This window comes from Daphnia carinata, unplaced genomic scaffold (genome assembly GCF_022539665.2).
Source record: "Daphnia carinata strain CSIRO-1 unplaced genomic scaffold, CSIRO_AGI_Dcar_HiC_V3 NW_026453037.1, whole genome shotgun sequence".
NCBI lineage: Eukaryota > Metazoa > Arthropoda > Branchiopoda > Diplostraca > Daphniidae > Daphnia > Daphnia carinata.
Genome location: NW_026712511.1, coordinates 9,105 through 26,347, shown reverse-complemented (window position 1 = coordinate 26,347; position 17,243 = coordinate 9,105). Strand labels below are relative to the sequence as shown.

Sequence of the window (17,243 nt, the reverse complement as noted above, 5' to 3'; positions counted from 1 at the left end):
CTATCGTCTGAGGCAAGGACCAAAACAAAGACTATTGTAATTCAATATTGATTCTAATACCATTTATTCCTTATACGTTTTCAATTCTTTTAACAATTACAAAGAGCCCAATAAATATATTAAAATTATAACCTACTGCTATAAATGATTTTGTTCGTTCTTCGTGTCCTGTTTTCACCTTTTGCACATTTTCAAGCAGCTATTGATTACCTAATTACACATCACATACTACATTGAGATATAAGGAAGCTTTACACTTTACGTTAACAAAGCTACTAATAATGACAAATCAATTTTCTACCATGACGGTGGCAAAAACAATAAAGATGAATTGAGCAAGCTAAATAAAAAAAAATTGATAAATGTAATGTGTAAACAAAGCGAACACAGACAATGAAAGAGACAAATTTTGCAAAAAAATTTTATAAAAAAAAAAGTTTATTAAATACAAAATACCGTCTCGGGAATCCAAATTAAGTATAGAAATGTCATGTCATCCATTCAATCATTACAATTTATTCAGTGTCTTGCCCCAACCAAGAATCTTTTCAGATCTAATGTTACTATTAACCTATGCTGAGAAAAGAAAAACAACACCATTAAGCATCTCAATTGTTGCTCATGTGACTTACATGACTTATAGATTCAACTTCTGGCAGAATCTTGTGAAAGGCCATACAAATTGCAGATGAAAATCATTGTATAAGGCTATTGAATGATAAAATAGCACCCCTAGAATGTTGCATTGTTGATAGTTGTGTTCCCAGTATGCTGAAATTCCTTTCCTATTGGATAAATTTTTTTCTGTAGATTAGACATGGTTGGCAAAAAGGAGGAGAAAAGCTTCATCATAAATTCAAAAAATTTTCAAGAAAATTCCTTTCATACCTAAAGAGTCCATGTATGATGTTCATCGCTGCAATGCCAGTGAAGTGAAACATCTTTAGGGCCATTTAAGTACCCAGCTTCACCAACACTCTGAGCGTAAAGGACAAGTTGTTCTTTAGCAAGGGAAGCAGAATTATTTGAGGCTTCTAGCTGTGACAGAACTATAAAGGATTGCTGTTATACAGGATCCATTCACACAAGATGGTTCTTCTCATTAGACAATGTGCATACTCTATTACTTTACCTCATACCTTAATGGTAATGCACTCTCAGTGTTTTTTCAACTGTAGGCTGACTCTTCCATCCTGTAACACTTCCAGACTTGACTTGATCCCCTGCTAAAATTCTGTGAATGCAAAATAACAGCATTAAAAATACTTTGTCGATAGACAAAAAACCGAAAAGTACCTAATTCATGTTTTATATTGAACTCGTGCTATTTCTGGGTTTCCGTACCACACCCATTTTCAGCCCAAATACAGTCCCACAATTGTTCACTTCCTTCGCTGCATGGCCTTATTACTAACAATTCTTTTAGTGCAGCACTAACAGAATTTAACTTTAACACACTGTCAGGTGGTAGACTGAATAACTAAACAATAAATAATTGTTTGTTAAAATTCTATACTTATGCTGAATTTTTCATGATGGCCGCCGTTGTGACAAAGAGTTGTGATTGGCCAAGGATCTCAAAGGAAGAAGTCTTATTGGAGCAATTTTTCTGCACTGAAAAACAACGCGATGACGGCAACAAATGAAAGTCTAGTTGATTTCGGTCGTCTTGAAGTCGGAAAATTAGTTTTTCCCCAGGTAATTGTATCAACTTGCCGATACCTTCTTCGACAAGCCGGGTAATTGCTTTAGTTTTCTGTGTGTAGGTTTTGTCCCAAATCAGAGTTAAATGATTATGTGACAAATTTCCTGATGCAGCAGAAGCAGTTCCGATAGGTGTTGAAAAATCCGCATTCTCCTTTTGCTGGAAAAGTTGAATTTTATCGAGAACACAGTTTAATATTTCGGAATCGATTGTTTGCAACCAATATCCAGAAATATCGGGTTCGTCGTCGAACACAAATTTTCCATCCGAAAAAGTCGTTCGTTGATTGTCGCACCTTTTATTGTTAATCATTTCGTTGCACTCGGTAGGTGTTGTATCGATGGAAATTTTATCTGGCACGATCACTGTTTGTCCGAAAAAATTCATTGTAATACGTCTTATATTTTTCCAGCGCGCACAAATATATCCAGGAAACTTGATCGCAGCTCGTTCTTCACTATATACGGCATATTTTACACTGATGGCACGATTTTTGGTAGATTTCGGCTGACAATTCGCGTCGGAGAATTGAATAATTCCCATTTTCGACGGCTCCGAACAATCGCACACGGTTGTTTCAAATGCTCGCGAGTGTAATCCGTGAAGGCACAATAGCAGCAGAAATGGAAATAGAGACATTTCTAAATACGGAAGAATATATAAAAAAAACATACAAGAATAAAAGAGAACAATGTAACTGACAAACATATATAACTTTATCATGTGGGTGTTATAAAATGGAAGCAAACACGAGAAGAAAAAAGTAGTAAGAAAACGAAAGTGAAAAATAGTCTACGGCTTTTGGAAGGTCAACTTATTTTTCCGTCGGCTTTTCCTAGTTAGCTACGGCAAAAGGGAAGAAAAATATAGGGCACTGGAATATAACTGTGTTTTCGGGGGGAAGAAAATTTTATCCATCAAAATAACTAGTATCGTTGGAAAGAGGAGAAGATATGCTTAATTATCGAAAAGAGAAAACAATAAAATATAATATAGGTTAGCGGGGAGGACGAGAAGAAAACGTTTAAAAGTTTACGGCGGAAAACGTTTTTGCCGTGAAAGGTCACGCGCAGTGTTCGAATTTTTTCTAAGTTCTAACAATGCGGTCAGGATAGCGCATAAATGAAAAGGTATACTACGGCACACAAAGAAAAATGCAGTTAACGGAAACAATCGGTATGTTACCCAATCTTTTACGCCAGGTGTAAAATATTAGCTAATAGCTCAATGGTAGCGCTCTCAGCTGTGACGCCAAAGGTTCTGAGGTTCGAATCCCCAGTTTGACTAGATAACTCATTAATTGCGAAGTAGCTGATATATTAAGCTACATGAAGGCGTTCATATAAATTTAGCAAATATATATGATGAAACAGAAAAATGCGAAAGTTAGACTTTTTCCTCTTCTTCTTCTTCAAGTCCAACTTAGTGAGAAAGAAAGAAAGAAAGAGAATGGAAGGAAGAGACAGAGATAAAGAATGTGATATATGAGAAGAAATGGAAATTATCCCTCGGGGCTTGAAACAAGGCCATATGCTCCAGACATATTGTGTTGAGAACGAGACATGTTACTTGTCCTGTGGCAAAACGTAGAGGCAATAGTAACGCGTATAAGGAAGAAAAGGGGAGTATATTGTCTACGAAAAAAGAAGGAAGGAATAGAAGGTAAAACTCTACCTGGCGCGAGAGAGAGAAAGAATAGGAATAAGGGAAATGAAAAATGCGAGAATGCATTTTCGGCAACTTGTGTCATTTGCCGTAAGGAAGTCTGACGTGGATAACGTGTGGCGAGTGACAGAAAAATTTTAGTTTTTTATATATATGGTGTGGATTGGTTTATTTGGATACCTTGACAGACGGTCAAGTTATGCATGTAGTATAGACTTATTCGTTTTTCTGTCTATACGCAACCCTAGGTAAGGTAGTGGGTTTCCCTTTACGGTTTATGATTTCTTTTGGCATATAACCTTATTTTATTTGCATTTTCTTTCATAATGGCCCCCCCCCGTATTTCCTAGCGTTTAATTCCTGACTACAAATGGGGACTAGTTGGCTACTACCTATTTATATGCAACACTCAAAGGAAACGAGTTACATAGAATTAGGTAAGACTACATTGAGAGAAGTGAAAATTGTTGGTGTTCTCTTCTGCTGTTCCTTTTGTTTGGTTTTTTCTTTTAGTAGGCTGGTGGATAGCGATGTTCGTTGCAATGGAGGCACAGGTCGTCATCCGCCCAGCTTTCGGCCGACCAGTCGAAGAGCGGCGGGTGCCGATTTGCTGGATCCAAATCCAGTATCTCCTTGAAGCGCTCCGTCGCTTCCCTCCACTTCTTCAGCTCGATGCAGGCCACCAATCCTTGGGTAAGGGCATGGGTGACCGCATCCAGCTCTTCCTGAAGCTCCTGGACTCGTTCACTGAAGGCCTCCGCCGGGTTTTGTTCTCGTTCGGCTGCAGCTGGGCCCGGGGCTGCGGCTGCGACTGGTGCTGCGGCTTCTCCCGGATGTGCGATCGCAGCGTCGGGATTATCTGGTTCCTCAGCAACGCGGGCCTGTTGCGGATACTGACGGCACGCCCGTTTTGCGGCGGGTCCTCCTGCACGGCTATTGTTTTCGGCCATTGTGCGATCTTGGATTTTGGGTTGTCTTACTAACGTCTTCGAGCTCTGGAAGGATCGCGAGTGTTGGGTGGAGGAGATGTGTGCTGACTTATATAGTCACGAATCCTCACTGGCTGTTCACATCCGTTTCACAGTTTGGCTTTCAACATCTTCATTATTTCTCGGGTGTCATTTGAATTGCTTCTTACGTCTCTAGTTTCGCGTTTTCGTCGTGGGAAAAGCAGCGATTGGTTTTCACTGTTCGATTCGTGGCTATCTCCTTTACGTCACTTGGTTGGTTTTGGATCATTTTAGTGTGTTAAAGGTAATAGAGAAATAAGAAAAAGTGAAGGAAGACAGCAAAACAGATGAGGTTAATTGTTACAAGGTTTTAAAGCTGTCATGTCGAATACGTATTTAGAGACTTGTCGGCATTATCTTGGATTGATATCGATTGAATGGCTCATGCGTATAGCCTGCGGCGACTCGGGAGTACCGCGTTCTACACTCGTTACCACCTTAACTATTAAAAATCGCAAGGGAAGTTTTTCGGTTCACCATTCACGAAGTTTGATTAACTTCAAGGTAATAAAGGTGCCCTGATGTCATTAAATATTTATTTTTCGTGTCTTATCTTAATTAATTTTTTCTTCCAAACGGATGGGATTTTTGTGTGGCCTCGAGCGTTGGCTAAGTGGCTCAGTTGGTATAGCCTCTGCCTACGAATCGGGAGACTCGAGTTCTAAACTCGCCAACATCTTTTCTTCTTTCTTTTTCTTGGTGAGTGTTTAACGCTCCAATTGATTTATTTTTTTTTCCATGGCGCATATTCTGCCTTCGGCATTTATTTTCCGATGTTTTATTTTTCGTCAAATGGTGGTTTTTAACACAGCCATTTCTCATTTGTTTGGTTGTTTGCTTGTTGAAAACCCAAAAATTTGTTGTTGCATATTTCTACTATGTTTATTCGATTGATTTGATTAACATAAGAAGGGAAAAGCACAAGCGCGTTCTAAACTATGGAACAAACATATTGACTACGTTATTAAGGAAAAACAAAAGTGTTCTTCCGTTTCTTTCTTTTCTTCTTCCGCCTAACAATTGGTCATATCAATCGCGCCTTGGCCTTTTTCGAGCTGAGTCCCACAGCTCCGACGACCAGTTGTAAAGCGGCGGATGGTGTTTGGCTGGATCTAAGTCCAGAATCCTTTTCAGAGTGTTAACTGCGCTGGCCCAATCTTCAGCGAAGAGCTCAGCGTTAAGTCTCGTGGTGAGTTTTTCAGTTTTCTCGTCGAGGCGTCGTTCGTAGTTGCGTCGAGCCAGATCCCAAGAGTCTTGGCTAACATGGTCTGGGGATTGAGGTCTCTGGTCAACCAACTCGGCCGTGTCTGCTGTCGTTGGTTCCCAAGAAAAATCGGCAGTGGGCTCCGTTGTTGACACCACTTCGTTAGCTTGCACCTCGTCACCAGTCCCTTCGACGGTGACTTGTTCGTGTTGAACGGTAGTTTGGTTTTCCATCTTTCTTTGCTGATGCTTTGGAGCGTTTATAAAAATCTTGTTAGAGTTGTGACTACAACGAGTTGTCGGAAAGATGTGGCTCTTTTCGATCTACTCACTGTTATATACTTTCGAGTTTTTTTGTTTTTCTCTGAAACGCGATCAACAGACTTGCATGCGGATGAGTTATCAGATTTAATATCTGAAACGCATTGGCAATTGTCTATTCCTTTGCGGGCGTCCGGTTGCGTTTTGTGGTGTCGTTGTTGCTGACGGAACGACACCCGGCGCTATTTGCTGCGTTTCATGATTATCATTGGAATCATCTTCGGCAATTGGTGTGAGACTGAGGTGATGGTCAATTCCCAGCCTCGTTGTTGCTAACTCCACGGTGTCTGACACCATGTTTTGAATTTCCACTGTTTCGGATTCCATATTCTCCACATCTACGCTATCTGGATGTCCTTTTTCCGGTTCCACATTTCCTACTTCACTTGTCTCTTGCTCCATTTGTTCCTCATTTTCCATTGTTTGGGTCAAGATCGATTTACGGAATCGATTCTCGAATGTTGAAGGCGACTCGATAGGGGGACAATGTTCATCTTTCCATAACATTGTTTCATATAGGGGTTTTAAACGGTTAACATGCGTACGTGTACAGATATATGAATTGTCGGCTATGTCGACGGTATTATTGGAATATACTTTTACTATTCTATAAGGACCTTTATATTTGGAAGTAAATTTCCTACTATCGCCCTCTTTTACAACTCTAATATCTAATAAGACTCTATCTCCTACCAAATATTGTTTTACATTCGCCCTTTTATTATATTGCTCCCTTTGACGTTTTCTGGCTTTTTCGCTCTCCTCACGGACGCGTTGGAAACTATAGCGCAAGCGTTCGGCTAAGTTACCTACGTAATCGGATGCGGATATAAATGTTTTTGGGGACGCGGTAAGAAATTCATTGATGGGTAAATTGGGGTCTCTATCGTGTAATAAGTAATAAGGGGTGTCCAGTGTAGAAGAATGGACAGAACTACGATAAGCAAACAAAACATCATCCAGCAAATCTTTCCAATTTGCGTGCTCGCCGTCTTTCAATTCTTTCCTCAACATTGTTGTTAATGTTCTATTGAACCTTTCTGTTTCTCCGTTACTAGCTGGATTAGATTGCCGGAGAAATAGGACCTGGAGAAATAGGACCCGGAGATTTAGGACCCCAAAATAGGACCTGGAGAAATAGGACCCGGAGATTTAGGACCTAATCATCAATCATATTTTGAAGGGTCCTATTTCTCGCTCATAAGGGTCCTATTTCTCCATAGTAATGGTCCTATTTCTCCTTGGGAAATAGCCCTAAAGCCCGCTGTTGTAAATGAAGAACCGGACGGCTTATGTAGTTTTCCGCACTCCAAACCACGTTATCAATTGCTCGTGTAATCAGTCCATCATAACTTTTTTGTTTGAATTCATATTTACATTTTTTTTGCATGATTACACGCATTATCTATTGCTTTACACAACTCATGTATAAAAGTTATATTTATTTTTACACAGTGTTTGATTTTTTGCCCTTGACCTTTCGTTAGTGGCGTTCGCAGTCCTGGTATCGCTCTCCTCCCCCTCCCCCGGCTGATGTCCTTATTCCATGGGAGTTACCGGGGGCGAGGAGGTGACTTCGCTGAAATACCCCTTAATACACTGATAAATGAGAAAAAAATTATATGTAGGTAATTTAAGATAGATACATTTTATAATAAAAAAAATACTCTTTGCCACAAAACCATAGATAAATACCTATACGGTAAGAACGAAAATAATGCGTTCCGCGGGGCTTTAGGTGGGTGCAGGAAACGAATATGTTAACATAAAGACTAGCTTATTATTAATAACTTTTGATAAATAATGTTTATAGGATTAATAATACAATTTTTAACTAAATATCGCTTGAAGCAAGGACAAAAGGAGGACTACTATAATTCATTCTTGATTCAAATACTATTTATTTCATCATAAAATTTTCAGTGTTTATCAGTTACAAAGATTCCAACAATTATATTAAAATCAAACCCTACTGCTATAACTATACCAGGCTGTGAAAGCTGCCTGTTATGTAGGGTAGGAACGCTTTTCACCAAAGCAATGAATGATTTTGGTCTTTTCCTTTCTCTTTTCCTGTTCTTCGATACGTTCAACCCACTTCTTTTCCGTTTGTAATTTTGATTTCATCCTGTTTCTTAATTGGTTTGGTAAGCAATTCGACATTGTCTTTTGCCCCTATTACCTTTAGTATACAGAAAAGTAAAATTATTTGATGATATAAATTTTTTTTGTCAAATGAAAGTTACCTTAACATCTTCAACTCTTTGCCGAGCACCTTCCCATTGCTGTTTCTCTTCAACGCTTCTTGCCTTCTCAACTCCTTCGCTTTCCAAGAATATCAATTTTTCTTTGACTTTTTTTCATGTTTATGATTGATGCGTTTGGACCTCAAGTGTATCTTTTTTTCAAAATGGTTGAGAGTTGATTGATGATTTGCTGATAACCATGCGGCCTTCACTGTAAGAATTGGTTTTGGCAGCGTACTGGTAGATCAGGAATTTCTGTTTTGACACACTCTGTAAGATCAGAGGTTAATGTCATTGATGCTGCCCTTGTGGCTTATGCAAGTTTTACAATTTTGGACCTCATCCTGTTATGTTTCCTGTTTAGTTTCTTCTTCTCAAACTTATCTAACCTCCGTTTAAGTTGGGTTTTCATTTTATTAGTCTTGCTTTTCCCCTGAAATTATATGGCATAAGCTGGCTGGCCTTCCTTAAATAAAAAGATTAGCACATCCATATGAATTGTGAGTATATTTGCAGTATTTTTACTTTCTCTTACTTGAGGAAAAAACGGAAATTTAACCCTGAAAACTTAGCTGCTAAACATTCTTTGTGATCTTCAGGATTGGTAGAACGATTACTGGTGTCAATTTTTAGTTAGAACTATTGCAGTCAACACCAACCATGTTACTATCGAGATCTTAAGGTGTAGAAACTGTGAGTTGGAATATTGATCAATAAGCAAGAATTGTAAAGGTCTTCAGAGGAGAGTTTGATCATCGCGTTTTATCAGGCTCTTGATTTTTTGGTTCCATTTTCTTAAACTTTGTTTAGACGATACTTTCAAGCACTTGTTTTCCTTTTGCTATTTGCCAAACTGCCTGTTAAGTGATAACCATTAAAATCAATCATTGTATACCTTGGTGCCTTATTACGCACCTTGCTACTCCTTCAGCATTATCACACATCACTCCGTAGATAAAACTTTACAAATCTAGCCTATTTTTATTTTCGTTAGGCAATAACATTTTCAATCATAATCTGCACGCCAAAAAATGCCACAAACAATGGCGTCTGCTGGAAAGCTGTTATTTAGGCTCAAGTAGTGATCAAAGCCTCCACCTGGGGGCAGTATAAGCAGAAGAAGCATCCAAAAAATCGTGGGAAGGGTAGTACAAATTGCTGCGACAGCAGCCCATGTTATTTTTCTAATGGGGATGACGAACCAGTAGCATTTATCTATGGCAAAATATTGTGTGTAACCATTTGTTGATTTATATGGCAACGTTGTACTACAAGCAGACGATTTGGTATGTAGCTACTCTCAATCACGTAAGTTTACCAACTTGTAAATATTGTTGTTAATAGAAATTAATGTTGCTATTTTGTAATAAAGTATGACTAGAATGTGGAAGTGACCGACATGCCTGTAACCTCAAGTGTTAATGATATAACCCAAGATGCAAACATCAGGGAGCCTTTGGTAAGGCCTAGTCCCAAACAGATGCTTTCCTTCACAAAAGTGGTTTATCATAGCAAGTGAGTATTAGATTTGGCAGTATCAATTATTCTACAGTCGTGGTAAGTATACTTAAATTAAGAGGTTTATAACAGGAACTCATTTTTTAAACAATATTGTTTATGACAGTGGATCAATGGTATTGAATTATCCAATCCTTCGAGAGGCCATTTGCCTATTGACGTAAACATTACCGACAATTTGAAATTTTGACACTTAAACTGGATCACTGTAGCTGTTAACAGGTATGGTAGTTAAGTTGAATTTGTTTATATTGGTAACTAACTATAACTCTGTTTATTCAGACACTCTCAAGCCATGGGCCATCCGTCAGGGTAATTGGCATAGAGTCAAAGAATATTTTCAGTTACCGAATGAAATTTAAATGCAGATATAACTCTGAACAACAGCTTTAATTGTATTATTACACCTAATATGCCCTTTTTATTTTTTTCCTTTCTGCAGGCTATTGTGAGCAACAATATAATTTTGCTTATGAATATGTTTTGTTTACTTAAACAGTTGCGATTTTAATAATTACATGCATTTTCAGGAAAAAATGAACATACATTAGAAGAATATATAGATATCTGCATTGCGTTGTTTATGGAAGAGGAGGAATCATGCTTGGTGACAAATGAATCGGAAATTAGTACAAGTACAGATGGACTTTCTATCATCTGTAGGCGGATGATGAAGCGGATATAAACAAGGGATCATTTGTGGTTTACGGCTTATATTGAAAAGGTATGACGGGGTTGAGGAAATACCTGAGCATAGAGTTTTCCCCCGAGAATACGATATTATGCGGTGAGCAACAAAGGGACAACGCAGTGGACAGGTGATGCATGTGGCGCAATGGCTCCTCCTTCAAAAACATGAACAGTATAAATAGAAGTGTTGGTTCCTGAAAAGGTAATAGTCTTTGTTTTAGTCTTGCGCTACTATCATGGCTCCATCTAATAATCGTTGTTCTCGCTGCGATACTGCTATTTCCGTTAAGAAACAATTCTGTTGCTGTCTTGTGTGTCAAGTCCCAGTCCATCGGGCCTGTTGCGGAGCGATTTTTCATAGAGGTGTTTCACCTACCTGGAAAGAATTCTCTAGCAGCTATCATTGTGCTAAGTGCACTGGTATTGAAGATGATAAAGTTGAAGGTGCCCGTGAGGAGGCCGATGCTAGTGGTGTAGAACATGCCAGTGAAGCGGCGGCCGGTCCTAGGTCTTGCGTGGAAGTTGATGGTGTAATTACCGGGCGTCCGAAGAGAAATTTGAAGCGCAGGGAGATCCTTGACCCTTCACATGTCGCAAAAAGGCGCAAGAATGAACCTGTTGCTGCGGATAAGGATGACCCACCACACTCTTCCCCCGAATCACACCAACTCGCCGCCTTTCTCCATTAGTAAATTTAATTTCTCCTATTTTTCTATTGACCTCTGTACTTAGGTCTCCTCCTGGTACTCCACCTGTTGCCCCACCACGCCGTAGACGACATGGCCAAGTCCGCAGAGCTGACCCGTTGCTTCCGATTCCAGTCTCTCCTACTCAAACAACCGTTCCTAGGCGAGCTCATGAGAGTGACGGTATTCGGCCTGAACCGCCTGTGGAACCAATTGAGTCCATACTCGAGGTAAATTTCATTTGCTAATCTAATAGTATTGCTTTTCATCAGAACTTTTCTCTTTTACAGAAATCTTCATTTGAAGTGCCAACGGAACCAATTTTCAAGATTCACAAGGAAGGTTCAAACAAGGGAAAGGTTAAGCTAACCAATGGATTGGGTAATTAATTTTAATCATTTTTCCGTCAAAAAACAACTTAACCTTTTTCTCTTTCAAAGGTTATTGCTTTACGAAGAAAAGGGTCAGCGGGAAACTGTTTACTTGGCGCTGCAGTTCACGTTCTGCTAAGGACCCTTGCAAAGCAACAGTGACCCAAAAAATTTACAATTCCATCGATTTCTTTGATCACTATGACCAGCAAGATTTCCAGGAAAAGCCACACAACACCGCCGGAGTTAATCACAACCATCCACCAGATTACGGAAACCACAGGAGGGTAAGCATAAATTTAAAATAAAAACTAAGAATGAATTGTCTGATTAAAAATTTATTACATTAGGTTTCAATCTTCAAAAATGCTAAAAAGACATGTATGACGGAAAAATTCAAAGCGCCGAGCCAAATCATAATCGAAGAGATAAAAAATAAATCGGAAATTGCAGGGAGGGAAATGCCTGACATCGATAATGCTACTCGACGCTTACGGTAATTACTGAATTATTAATAAAATAACTTACCTTAATACTTTTTTTCATGCAGATACCAACGATCGAAATGTTTGCCACCCAATCCTAGAAAGGATGACCCATTTTTTGACGTACAAGAGGCATTCTTCCCTCCCGATTTCTATCAAGGAGCGGTCTTTGCTGGAACTGGAAACCAGAGAACACGCCACCTGCTATTTTTTACCTCTGTCATGAAAAGACAATTAGAGGATTGTAAGACGTGGTTCATAGACGCTACCTTTCACTTCATCCAGGATCCTATTAAACAGGTAAGATTTATATTATGAGCTTTCTGTTTTGCGTTTGTACTAATCTTTGTTACACCTAGCTTTTCTCCATAAACGGCTTCATAAAAAACGAGAAGGGAGATCTGAAGCAGGTGCCACTACTCTTCTGCTGCATGACCAGTCGGCGGGCGGTTGATTATATTTCAGTTTTTGAGAAGATTAAGGTATTGTACATTTAAAAGCTTATTTATCATCTGTTTTAGGCAATTTATAAGTAACGTGTACCTTACCTTCAGGACTTTATCCCACTCCCGAGAGTTGAGCGAATCGTTACCGACTTCGAAAGGGCCATTTTTGTCGCCGTCCGAAAGCTTTATGGAAATTGCATTCATCAAGGATGTAACTTCCATTGGTGCCAAGCCATCGTTAAGAAGCTTCGCGATATAAAGCTTACGGCAGCGTATAACAAAAAGGGGCCCAATCCTATTCGAGATTTTGTATTTCGTTTGCTCTGCCTTGCCTATCTTCCAGGTAACAATTATTTTCTATTAAATCAATGTGCTGAATATTTGTTTAACTATTATTTTACTTTTTAGCTGAGAAGATCCCTTCCGTATTTGACACTTTGCGGAACTCAGCACCGCCGGAATTGGAAAGACTCCTGGAATACATGGACAAGAACTGGGTTCGAGGTCGGTTTTGGATTCCAGAGAACTGGTCGTGTTTCAATCTGCTCCTGCGAACCAACAACGATTGTGAAGGGTTACACCACATGTGGAATAAGGTACTAAAAATTACAAGCACAATAAAGAAGATACTTAGCATTCTTTTTTCCCAGTTAGCAGGCGGCCCTAACTTACCCTTCTATAAGATGACGATGGTACTACAGCAGCTTTGTGACGACATTAAAATTACCCAGAAACTCCTTTCTCACAACAAGATTAAAGCGCATCGGAAAAATGAAACCAACACCAAGAACTCGATCCTGTTTACGCTCTGGTCTCGCTACCAAGCGAATGAAGTAATTAAGCCTGTTCAAAGTAAAAAAAACAACAAAAATTAACAATTTCCTCTTTTTCCAGTTATCCAGCCATGAGCTACTTGAAGAATTGGTTCGAGAGCTCCGAAGTTCCTTCCCCACAGTTGTTCAAGACCATCCTCTGAACCTCAATGATGACAACATTGATGAATTGGATATGTCATTAAATGATAGTTGTGTTTAATTGAATGAGCTTGTATTTCATTTTAAATGGTTAACAATCAATATTTTCCTGTAAATATTAACTAAGCAACAAACCAAGTAAAATTTTTTAAAACCAAGTTTTTGTAAACGAAACAAAATGCACCTTATTTTTGTTCTTTAAGAGTTGTTTATTGGGGTGGGATAGGGAATTCTAGCAACGTATGGGATTTTCTAAATACCTACAAAAGAAAAAATTAATGGAAGAATGAAAAACCTTTAAAGCATAAAAATAAAATTAATTTAGATTTAATTGCACACATATTACCATTCATAGCTGGGCGTGTAGTTGGTTATCTACTCAACAACAGAATTGGATGTTGTGCTTCTGTAAATTGAAATCCGTTAAAGCTCAGTACTTGCATCTTGAGATGAATGTCTTGACGTAACTCTAACAGCTGTTATGCTGTGTTTTCATCTGAACGACAAGAAAAATGATTATATAAATTTCACGAACAAAAAATCTGTGAACACCTAGATTACCAGAAGGATGATAGTTATAAGGCAGCTAACAAGTTGGTTCCCAAACGGTTTATGGTAAATCATGCTCTAGTTTCATGATTCTCCTTGAAAGTATGCACCTAAGAAACATTTCGTAAAAGTAATCTGTTTCAAATTTCCAACTGCAATTAATCAAATTTTATCTACACTTTTAATACCTTTCCTTCCAAATAAATTTGTTCCTTCTGTGGTGCTAATGCCAACATGAATTTAAAATGTAGCAAAACTGCCAAACCTAGGAAATAGAAAAATTTTAATTTTACTGAAACTAACCACTTACCTGTCAAACAAACACCGCTTACAATAAACAACTTCAACGATTCATAGAATTGTAGGATGTTGACACTTCGAGCTTGCAACAGTCGTCTGCTTGTAGTACAACGTTGCCATATATATCGTAAAAAACAATATTTTACGCAAGGGCAAACAGTGTTTTATTATTAAATTAAAGTTTCTTCAATTATTTTTATATAATAATTTGCTTATTAAGAGGTAGCTGTACGCCCCCCAGGATCTTCATCGAGGCACGAAGAAAAAAGAAAAAAGTGAATAACGGCATTAGTAAAGGGCGGATGATGGTAGGCCTGAAAACACCAGTAATAAAATGTAAAATGCAAAAATCAAAATACTGTGTAAAAAAATTGATTTTCAATTATATGAACTTTAATAAACAATAGATAACGCTTATAATCATGCAAAAAAAATCACGAATATTATTTCAATAAAAAAGTTATGATGGGATGAAAAGACGTCATATTGATAACAGTGTTTGAAGCGCAGAAACCAATATAAGCCGATAGGTTTTCTTTTCAATAATCGGACAGGTGATGTCCGATAAACATTATGTATTCTTCTGATGGAGAAATAGGACCTCTATGCTGGAGAAATAGGACCCTCAACATGGAGAAATAGGACCCTTCAAAAAATGTTTGAAGGTTGGGTCCTAATTCTCCGGGTCCTATTTCTCCAGGTCCTATTTTGCGGTCCTAAATATCCGGGTCCTAATTCTCCAGGTCCTATTTCTCCGGCTACCGCTGGATTATAAGCAGTTGTTAGTCGTTGGTCAATTTTCAATTTTTTACAAAAGTAACGGAATAATTTCGATGTGAATTTAGTTCCGCGATCTGAAAGAATAGCTTTAGGCATACCGTGTCTAACTATTATTGTTTTGTATACACATTCTGCTGTTGTCTGCGCAGTCTGATCCTTTAAAGCAACAGCTTCCACCCATCGGCTAAAATAATCTGTGATAACTAAAATGTAACTGTTACCATTGGGCGAAACTGGTGTGACAGGGCCTAGAAAATCCATGCCTATAACTTTAAAAGGGGCCTTTGCAATTTCATGAGGATGCAATAACGCTCTGTAATTTGACGAAGTGTTGCCAATGCATACCTCACAAGCCTGACAGTATTCTTTGATGTCTTTTCGCATGGTAGGCCAATAATAATGATTCTTTACTTTTAGATAGGTTTTGTAAAAGGCTAAATGACCACTCATCGGTGCATCATGTAGTTCTTTGAGCACTAGATGGTGTAACGATGTAGGCAAAACCAACTGATGGTTAGTTTCGTTTCTTTTGCTATCAGAAGATGGCAGCACGTGCCGGTAAAGCGTACCGTCAATAACTTTAGATTGGAGAAAAGCTTCTTCAAGTTCACCGTTATCTAAATAATTTCGAATAGCTATGCAAAGGTCGTCTTCTACTTGTTTTTCACAAATTAATTTAATATTACGTTCGGTTTGGATACTAGCTATTTTTAAGCGTGACAAGCAATCTGCATTTTGGTGAATACGTCCCGGTCTGTATTTTAATTCATAATTTGTTACGGCCAACAGGATAGCCCATCTTCCTAATCTCCCATTGTTATCTTTCTGATTTTTAAGCCATTGAAGTGGACGATGATCACTAATGATCTCAAAAGGTTGGTCTAAAAGGTAATGTCGAAAATGCTTAATCGCATCGATAACCGCAAGTGCCTCTTTTTCAGTCGTACTGTATTTAGCTTCTGCCTTCGTTAGCTGTCTACTGGAATACGCGATTGGGTGCTCGTGACCATTTTGAATTTGGGACAGTACCGCTCCAATGCTATAATCGCATGCATCGGTGAAAAGGAAAAATTTCTCGTTGAAATTGGGGTAAGCAAGTACTGGTGGAGTCACTAGAGATGTATGCAAGGTTTCGAAAGCAATATTTTCTTCGTTTCCCCAATTAAAAGGTTTCCTGCTAAGATCTTTATGGGTTAATCTAGTCAATGGTTTAGCGATTGATCCAAAATTTTGAATAAATCTTCTGTAATACCCAGCTAGACCCAGAAATGATCTGACTTCATCTACTGAAGCGGGCGTTTTATAATTAACTATTTTCTCAATTTTACTCGGATCAGGTTTGATACCATCAGTCGAGATGACATGGCCCAAATAATTAACTGAACTTTTAATGAACTGGTATTTTTTAAGTTTTAATTTTAGATTGGCATTTTTCAATAACTCAAAGATTTCGCGAATATCCTTCAAGTGATCGTCAAAAGTGTCCGAAAAGATGTTTACGTCATCCAAGTAAACTAACGCCTTACTTCCCAAAACGTCTTTCAGTACGTAATTCATTAGTCTTTGAAATGTCGCAAGTGCATTGCACAATCCAAATGCCATACGTTTAAATTCGTAAAGGTTATTTTCCACTACGAATGCTGTTTTTTCAATAGCCGGCTCATCAACTTGAATTTGCCAATAACCTGAAGCTAAATCAAGAGTGGTGAAATATTTCTTCCCATACAGTTTGTCCAATGTTTCATCTATCCTCGACATAGGAAATGAATCCTTTTTTGTAATACTATTTAATTTCCTATAGTCAACGCAAAATCTTACTTCTCCACCCTTTTTTTCCACTAAAACCACAGGTGAAGCCCATGGCGAATGTGAATATTGGATCCCATTAGCATCCAACATTTCCTGTACTTTATCTTCCAATATTTTTCTTTGATTATTTGTAACTCGATAAGGGCGTTGTCGAATAGGGCCTCTTCCTTGTGTATCAATTGTATGTTTAATGAGATTAGTGTTCCCTAATTCTGAATCTTTTGCGGCGAACAAGTCGTGGAAGTAATTTAATAGTTTTGAGAGCGGAGCTTGAAATTCAGCGTCGACTTCTGAAATTTAAAGGGGCTCACTTTTAATAGTAGGTTTTTCCTCTAATTTACTTAAAGCAATTTTCCCAATTACGTTATGAATAATCTCAATTACGCCTAATGTAGTGTTCCTAGGAAGTATGACTTGATTTAACGAATGATTCTCGACCATAATTTGATATTTCCCATCATAAGATACGTTTCCAATGAATTCCT

The 17,243-nt window shown here is 38.3% G+C and overlaps 1 long non-coding RNA gene across 1 annotated transcript; it reads right to left on the bottom strand.

Annotated features, from left to right (window-relative positions):
• Positions 1 to 13,447: 13,447 nt before the first annotated feature.
• LOC130697142 (uncharacterized) lies at positions 13,448 to 13,963 on the bottom strand. The gene is made up of 3 exons (XR_009002791.1): positions 13,882 to 13,963; positions 13,667 to 13,816; positions 13,448 to 13,580 (listed from the first exon to the last, which is right to left on the bottom strand). It is a non-coding gene; the product is annotated as an uncharacterized LOC130697142 (long non-coding RNA).
• Between the last annotated feature and the right edge of the window lie 3,280 nt (positions 13,964 to 17,243).